The sequence below is a fragment of the Sciurus carolinensis genome, chromosome 10 (genome assembly GCF_902686445.1).
Source record: "Sciurus carolinensis chromosome 10, mSciCar1.2, whole genome shotgun sequence".
NCBI lineage: Eukaryota > Metazoa > Chordata > Mammalia > Rodentia > Sciuridae > Sciurus > Sciurus carolinensis.
This window is the reverse complement of record NC_062222.1, coordinates 96,489,936-96,497,365: the sequence shown is the minus strand read 5'-3', so window position 1 is coordinate 96,497,365 and position 7,430 is coordinate 96,489,936. Positions and strand designations below refer to the sequence as shown.

The 7,430-nt window shown below is 43.0% G+C and overlaps 1 non-coding gene across 1 annotated transcript; it reads right to left on the bottom strand.

Annotated features, from left to right (window-relative positions):
* Positions 1 to 6,830: 6,830 nt before the first annotated feature.
* Trnaa-agc (transfer RNA alanine (anticodon AGC)) lies at positions 6,831 to 6,903 on the bottom strand. The gene has a single exon. It is a non-coding gene; the product is annotated as a tRNA-Ala (tRNA).
* Between the last annotated feature and the right edge of the window lie 527 nt (positions 6,904 to 7,430).

Sequence of the window (7,430 nt, the reverse complement as noted above, 5' to 3'; positions counted from 1 at the left end):
TTTCTGTGACGTATAGAGACAACACACTGAGTTTATTGAAGGAGAGAAAGAAATCATTGCCTGTCTTTCATAACAGGCCCATCAGCTACTAACCTGATTGGGTCAGGATAATTTGATTCTCACAATTTAAAGAATTAGAGTTATTAGTTCTTCCACATCCAGGAATTCCCCTGGAGTCAGAAACATGGGTCTCAGTCATTTGCTACATCATTTTGATGTAGCAAACAAATATGAACATTATGATTAGGAGTCAAATGTGATAGAAATGAGATATTATTATCTTCATGTTTCTACATTCTATCAAGGGGAAGGTGAAAAGTGTATTTTTCAAATTTGTTCTTTCTTTGGTAAAATTAAACAATCACAGAAATTTTCTGCAAACTGGAGAGAGAATCAAAGAGCATTTTAACTATTGACTCATTTTTGTGTGTAAAAGAAAAGTAGATGAGACGCACTTGGTTAGCTTTGATCATGCAGTTTATACATGATCTCAAGAAAAAAAATTGGAATGTACTTGTTAATTGAATTTGAAGAGAAAGTGCTTTGGAACAACAAAATTCATATGTGAACATTTTTATTCCACCATAATGCTTTCTGTTTAAATATAAGCTTGCTATTAAATTACTCAGTTGTTTCCTACACTGACATCAGAAGTTTAGAATATTTTATCAATGTTATCTGAGACAACTACATTTCCTGTTCTTGCTGAAATGCTTTTGACCCAACTATGGAAGAAGAATTTCAACTTTTCTTCATTAGCTGGAGGTAGCATAAGTTTCTCTGTTCCTACTTGTTCAGTGACACAGACTTAAAAACCATTAGGCTTAGCAGGCAAAGCAAGTGGCCATGGAATCGGTCCAAGAGAATGGTTCAGCTGTAGGATCAGAAGGACTAACTTGTTTTTCAGGCTCCACATCACCCCTCCTTCTACTCCTTCCCAGGGTCATGTGGGTCATTGTCACTGCTTCCCTGACCTCGTGTCCCCATCCTACGGGGCATCTGGAGGTTTACTGAATCTGATTTCTTTACAAATTAAATGCATTTATTATAAGTAAATATATATTTAAATAAGATATCATTTAAAATAAATTTTTCTTTGGAAAATATTTTACTATTATACTGAGAGCACTATGAAATTAGTTCCTGTTTTGTTGGAAGCTAGAATTAGTTGTAAATATAGGTTGTTGCTGAATGTCCAACATAGTGGACAAGTTAAAAAAGAAAATCTTATGTTACACCTATATAATGGGATACTAATACTAACACAAAAAAAGAAAATACTTTGTTGTTTTGTTTTGTTTTGTTTTGGTACCAGAGATTGAACCCAGGGATGCTTAAACACTGAGCCATATCACCAGCTCATTTTATTTTTTATTTTGAGATAGGGTGTTACTAAGTTGTTCAGAGCCTCGCTAAGTTGCTGAGGCTGACTTCAAATTTGAGATCCTCCTGTCTCAGCCTTCTAAGCCACTGGGATTACAGATGTGTACTACTGTTCCCCCAGGCTGTTTCTGTTTTTGCAGTACTAGGGATTGAATCCTGGAATACTCTACCACTGACTACTTCCCAGTCTGTTTTATTTCTTATTTTGAGACAGGGTCTCACTAAGTTGCCCAGACTGGCCTTGAACTTGTGATCCTCCTGCCTCAAACTCCAAAGTAGCTTGGATTAGAAGCATGTGCCACCACACCCAGCAAAATGGTTCTGTCAGTATAATCATAGTTATATATAAAATAACAGTTTACAATTATGGCTTGGAGTAAGCTTGTCAAATATGAATTGTGACTGTGTTTGGAAGCTGGCATTTTGAGTAACTTTTCTTTCTGCCTTTGTGAATATACATTCACTTTCTAATAAGGACAACGGAGACAGCTTGATTCCTCAGGCTGGTTCTGGACCTGGAATGTATGTCCCATCAGCAACCTGGCACTAGTTTCAAAGGTTACCCCTGGGGTATCTCAAACCAACTTGGGCTCTGGAAGATACAAGATGGAAATAACCAAAGGCCTAAGATGTACACTGGCCACAACCAGAATGCTGGCTATTCAGGGGGCATGTGAAGTAGGTGCACCCTGAGATGTAGTCCAGCGGTCCTATACAAGGGCCTTGCAGGCAGTACCAGCTGTGGGCAAGGGAGGGAGCAGGCAGGGCTGAATGGGGCTTGGACACCAGCAGACAGTTGAATGTCTGAAGGTAGATGTCAAGATCTCTAAGAAGAATCTAAGAAGAATCTGAGCTTTGTTTTTTTATTTGTGTGTGTGTGTGTGTGTGTGTGTATGTGTGTGTTTTCTTTTCTTTCTTCTTCTTTTTTTTCTTTTTGTGTGGTTTTGAAAGCAAGTACAAGCCTGGTACAGTGGTGCATATCTATGATCCCAGTGACCAGAGCGGCAGAGGCAGGAGATCGCAAGTTAGAGGCCTGCCCTCAGCTACCTAGTGAGACCTTGTTTAAAAATTAAAAACATGAAAGAACTGGGTATACAACTCAGTGGTAAAGCATCCCCAGGCTCAATCTCCTGCATTAAAGAAAAGAAAGTACAAGTATAAATTATTTTATTGCCTTTTTTCCTTCTGATCTGCCTCACTAATCTACTGCTGGATAGAATCCATTTACACCTCCCAGAAACACTTATCTAGCAGCTGGGAGTCTCCTGCCACCCCAGTGTTCTGTCATGTGCTGCCCTTTTATTCTGGTAGCGTGACTGCCTGCTCAAGCCCTTCGGAGGGAGGAGGCAGAGTGAAGCCAGGCATCTCTGGAGCTGTGTGCTTGACTTTGAGGAGGAGGAAACAGGGATGGAAACTCTGGGACTAGGCACAGGGGTAGATAGCGAGGTGAGTGGCTTTACTGCAGAGACCTGGGTTGTACTTTCTGGGAGTCCTTTTAGCTCTTTGAGGGTTGTATCTAAGTGCTTTTGTTTTCTTTTCTTTTTTTTTTTTTCACATGGTTATTTGTTTTAGGGCTCTAGCTTCCTGTAGTTGCAGTTTCTGTCGGACCAGTTTATTAAAAAAGCACTTGGAATAAATACCAGAGAACAGGAAGAAAGAAAACAGAGGCACTTTTTTAAAAAAAGTACTTTTACATAACTTGAATTTTAGTTCGTACTCAGGGTTAAACAAAGTTCTTTTCAGAATAAAGAATGCTGTTGGATGAGAGGGAGAGTTTTAAAACTGAAGGAGCTGTAGTCTTGGACTTCAGCACCTGAACTTGGAGCAATGGAGGCATTGAATTGCACTTGATTTAAAACATCAAGGGAAAAAAAAGTACAGGCACACAGATAACTTTTGTTATATGCCAATTATGTACCTGAAAAGTCATATGAAAAAGTTTTAACTGACTCCTACTCAAAATGCAATAGGTAAGATCAAAGAAAGTTTTGTAAATCAAGGACCCTACAGGGCTGGGACCAGGCTGGGTGGAGTAAGAGGATATCAACATACTCAGCTTAGGTGGTTGTGTAGTTCAGTGGTAGAGTTGCTGCCTAGCATGCCTGAGTCCCAGGGTTCAATCCTCAGCACTACAAAAACAAATGAACAAAGCCACTCAATTTATAGGTTGAAAGTAATTTCATGCAGTATTTTAACAAATCAAAAATTAATCAAAAAATTTCATTGTGAACAAATTACTAAATTTTTAAATAAAGAGAGAATCCACCTCTGCCCAATCTTTGTGGCAGTTTCAAAGACCTGCATTTGCATTCAGTAGGGGTAAGGTCATTTCTCTGGGAGATGAGAGAAGTCTGCAGGTAACAACTCCCAGGAAGCCTCATCAGTAGCCACCTTGCTAAAAATGACCTCATCCATTTCCCTGCACCGCAGGTAAACATTCCAATGACTGCTCTGTGCTCAGTGACGGTGTGCGGGTTTTCATGCCTTGTTCCTAATATCTCTGTCAGTGTCACCTGGTTTAATTTGAAAGCCTCATGAGATAGGGTTTCAAACCAAGTTTCTAGTGGAGCTCACAAGTAGGCATACGGGCTGACTGGACGATGGCCAGAGGTGATCCTCATTGCCACCAGAAACAGAGCAGACTTGTTTTCATCAAGTCTGATTGCCGGGCCACTGTGTGATGAGGCAGTGGGAGGCCCGGGGGTTCAGGAGCAGAAGAAAAACTGGGAGGTTAGTTCACTTTGGCACTGGACTGCTGTGCTCAAGAGGTCGATAACATATTGACTTTCTTCTTGGTGTCCTTGCGCCCAGTGGGAAGGAAGTCACCCTCCCTGGCTGCTTTCCTGGAGGACTCACCATGCAATGTGAGCAAAAGGGCGCTGTGCTGGGAATGATCTGCTTTGTCCCAGCAGATCCACTTTCCTCCCTGCTCTGTGTATTAGTACGCTGGTCTTTATGAACAGGACCAATAAGCATCCCTGTAGCCCCATCTCTGAGGTGAGTTAGGAAAACTGTGGGTAATGGCAGGAGATCACAGTGGTGGGAGGCGGAGAGGGAGTCAGGGTATTTGGGCCCCTGCTTCCTTCCAGCAGGGCTTTAGGCTGGCTGCGTATCTCTGCTGATCTGTCCTTCTCAGATGCTGTCTCTGAGCTTTGTAACCACTTCCCTCCCTCTTCTCTCTAGGCCTAGGAGTGATATTCTAGCTCTGGCTGCCTCAGTGTCCCTTATTGACTTCCCTCCACCCCACTGCACCCTTATAAATCAAGCCCTTCTCCATTTCTTTTATTAAGCCCTTCTGCATTGCTCTCGTAGGTGTGGCATCGTCTCTTGCCAGGTCTCTGATGGATATAATTTCTAAGCGTCTATCACCAAGCAAAGGTGGGGCACAGTCCAGGCCTCAGGACCCCTGTCTCTGGCAGTTGTCTTCCCTTCAGAGAATAGAGTATCCCTGTCCCACTTTTCCTGGCTTTAGATCCTGTGCATAGTCAAGTGCACTTGGGAAAGAGCTGCAGGAAGTTTAAATAGATACTTCCCATTTGCTTCGTCTCTGCTTCTTTGGATTTAAAATATTTATTCAGTGGACTGGGGATGTAGCTCAGTTGGCAGAATGCTTGCCTCATAAGTACAAGGCCCCGGGTTCAATCCCCAGAATAAAAAAAAAAAATTTTATTCAGTAATGAGAAGCTTGATCTCATTCCCAAGAACATCCAATCAGCTTGCTGGTGCGAGTGGAAAGCCCCTAGTAGGCATAAACACATTGTGAAAGCTTGTGTTACCGTGACGCTTTCTGCCATGTTCCAAAGGAGCAGGGATTTCAGGTCCCAGACAAAGGCTCTGCACCTCTGCAGCTGAGAGTGGCAGGGGAAGCCACAAGACCAGGCTGCATTGCTGTGGTCCCTGAGGGTCCATCTGCATCTGTCTGCACTGTAACTTGGTGTGTTTTTCTGTAATGGCTCCCAAGAACACCTGACCCTTTTCTACTGGTTGGGGAGATTTTTGTACTTATATACCAAGGGGGAAAACATGGAGTGATAAGTTAAATGTGGGACAGGAATAGTGGGCACAGGGAAGTGCTGGAAAGCAGTGGAATCAGATACTGCATGTGGGAGTCTGGACTGCAGTGCCTGAGCCTGGGACTGCTTCATCTGCATGAGCACCACCTGACTGAGCAGCACTCTGAGGCAGGCAGCAAGGGGCCCCAGTCTCCTGCTGGAAGAGCACCACTCCTTAGCTTCTTTCCTCCCTTCTTCCCTTCCTCCCTTCTTCCCTTCTTTCCTTCCTTCCTTCCTTCCTTCCTTCCTTCCTTCCTTCCTTCCTTCCTTCCTTCCTTCCTTCCTTCCTCCCTTCTTTCCTTCCTTCCTTCCTTCCTTCCTTTCCTTCCTTCCTTCCTCTTTCATTTTTTCTTAACCAGAATTCTCACAAAGCAACAATATCAAAACACTTGTTTCCTTTTCCAGGCTAGTACTGGAGTTGCTAATGAATATTCATATATATGGTAAGTCATTCAACAAGAGTAATATATACAGCTGGGCACTAGGGCTTGAGAGGCTGAGGCAGGAGGATCTTGAGTTCAAAGTTATTCTCAGCAACTTAGCAAGGCCCTCAGCAGCTTAGTGAGACCCCGTCTCTAAATAAAAACATAAAAAAGGGCTGGGGATGTGGCTCAGTGGTTAAGTGCCCCTTGGTTCACTCCCTGGTACAGAAAAGAGTAATATATACAATGTAGTCAGAATAATTATCTTCAGGTTGGAGGGAGGGTGTGAGAAGGGGAGAGTGTTCATGTATAAATTCACCAAACTAAACGGTAGATTTCTTTTTTTTTGTTTTTGTTTTTGTTTTTGTTTTATTTTGTTTTGGTGCCAGGGATTGAACTCAGGGGCACTCAACTACTGAGCCACATCCCTAGGTCTTTTTTATATATTTTAAATTTAGAGATAGGGTCTCAGTTGCTTAGGGCTTTGCTAAATTGCTGAGGCTGACTTTAAACTCATGATCCTCCTGCCTCAGCCTCCCAAGCTGCTGGGATTACAGGCACGCGCCATCTCACCTGATGTCCCATGCTAGATTTCTTTTGAAAAAAATGGGTAATATGAGAAAAACTGTTGGTGATATTTTGAATGAAGAAGTCTTTCCTTCTTCTCCTGGCTTTGCCTTGAATCTCCCTTCCAAATTGCTGATCACTGCTTGAAACTCCAATTTGTAAACCCCTTGGGAGAATTTTTAAAAAATAATTATAGAGTCCAGGAAGTTAAAAAAAAAAAAATTCAGGGAAATCCTATGCACCCCTTCTCTTCCTCAGCATCAGCATCTTGCATAACTATAGCACAATATCAAAGCCATAAAATCCACTTTGGCTTAAGCCATGGAGTTTACTCGAATTTCATCCATTATACATGCACTCGTGTGTGTGTGTGTGTGTGTGTGTGTGTGTGTGTGTGTGTGTGTTTTGGTGGTGCTGGGGATTGAACCCAGGGCCTTGTGCATGCTAGGCAAACACTCTACCAACTGAGCTATATCCCCAGCCCTTATGTGTGTGTTTCTATGCTGTGAGATTTATTGATTCATATAACCACCACCAAAATCAAGATATGGAACTGTTCCATCAGCATAGCATTTGATAGAATTTTAACAGGAAAAAAAGTAGTATGTGCAATTCTCTCCCTAAAAAGGAGAGCGGTCCCTGGTTTCTTTCCTGTTCTTTATTACGCTGAGCGGGAGTGATGAGGAGGAGAACCACAGACCCAGAGGCGGCATGAAACCTGCCGGGCAGTCAGCCCACTCAGGCCGAGCAGAGATGAAGAGTCCGGGTTGGAGTATTTTCTCTCCCTCTCTTCTCTCTCACACCCCTCTGTTTCTCCACGTAAGCCTCAACACTGAAGCACTGCATCTCTGATGACTTTGGGAGATAGCTTACAACCCTAAGGGGTTGGTAAACCAGCTGTAGGATGAAACCCAGAGCAGCTGAGAAGCGTGGACGGGGCTGAGCTCTTGATGACGTCACTGAGGAGCCGATCCACAGTTGCTGGAGGTGTCCTGCCTCTGGACTC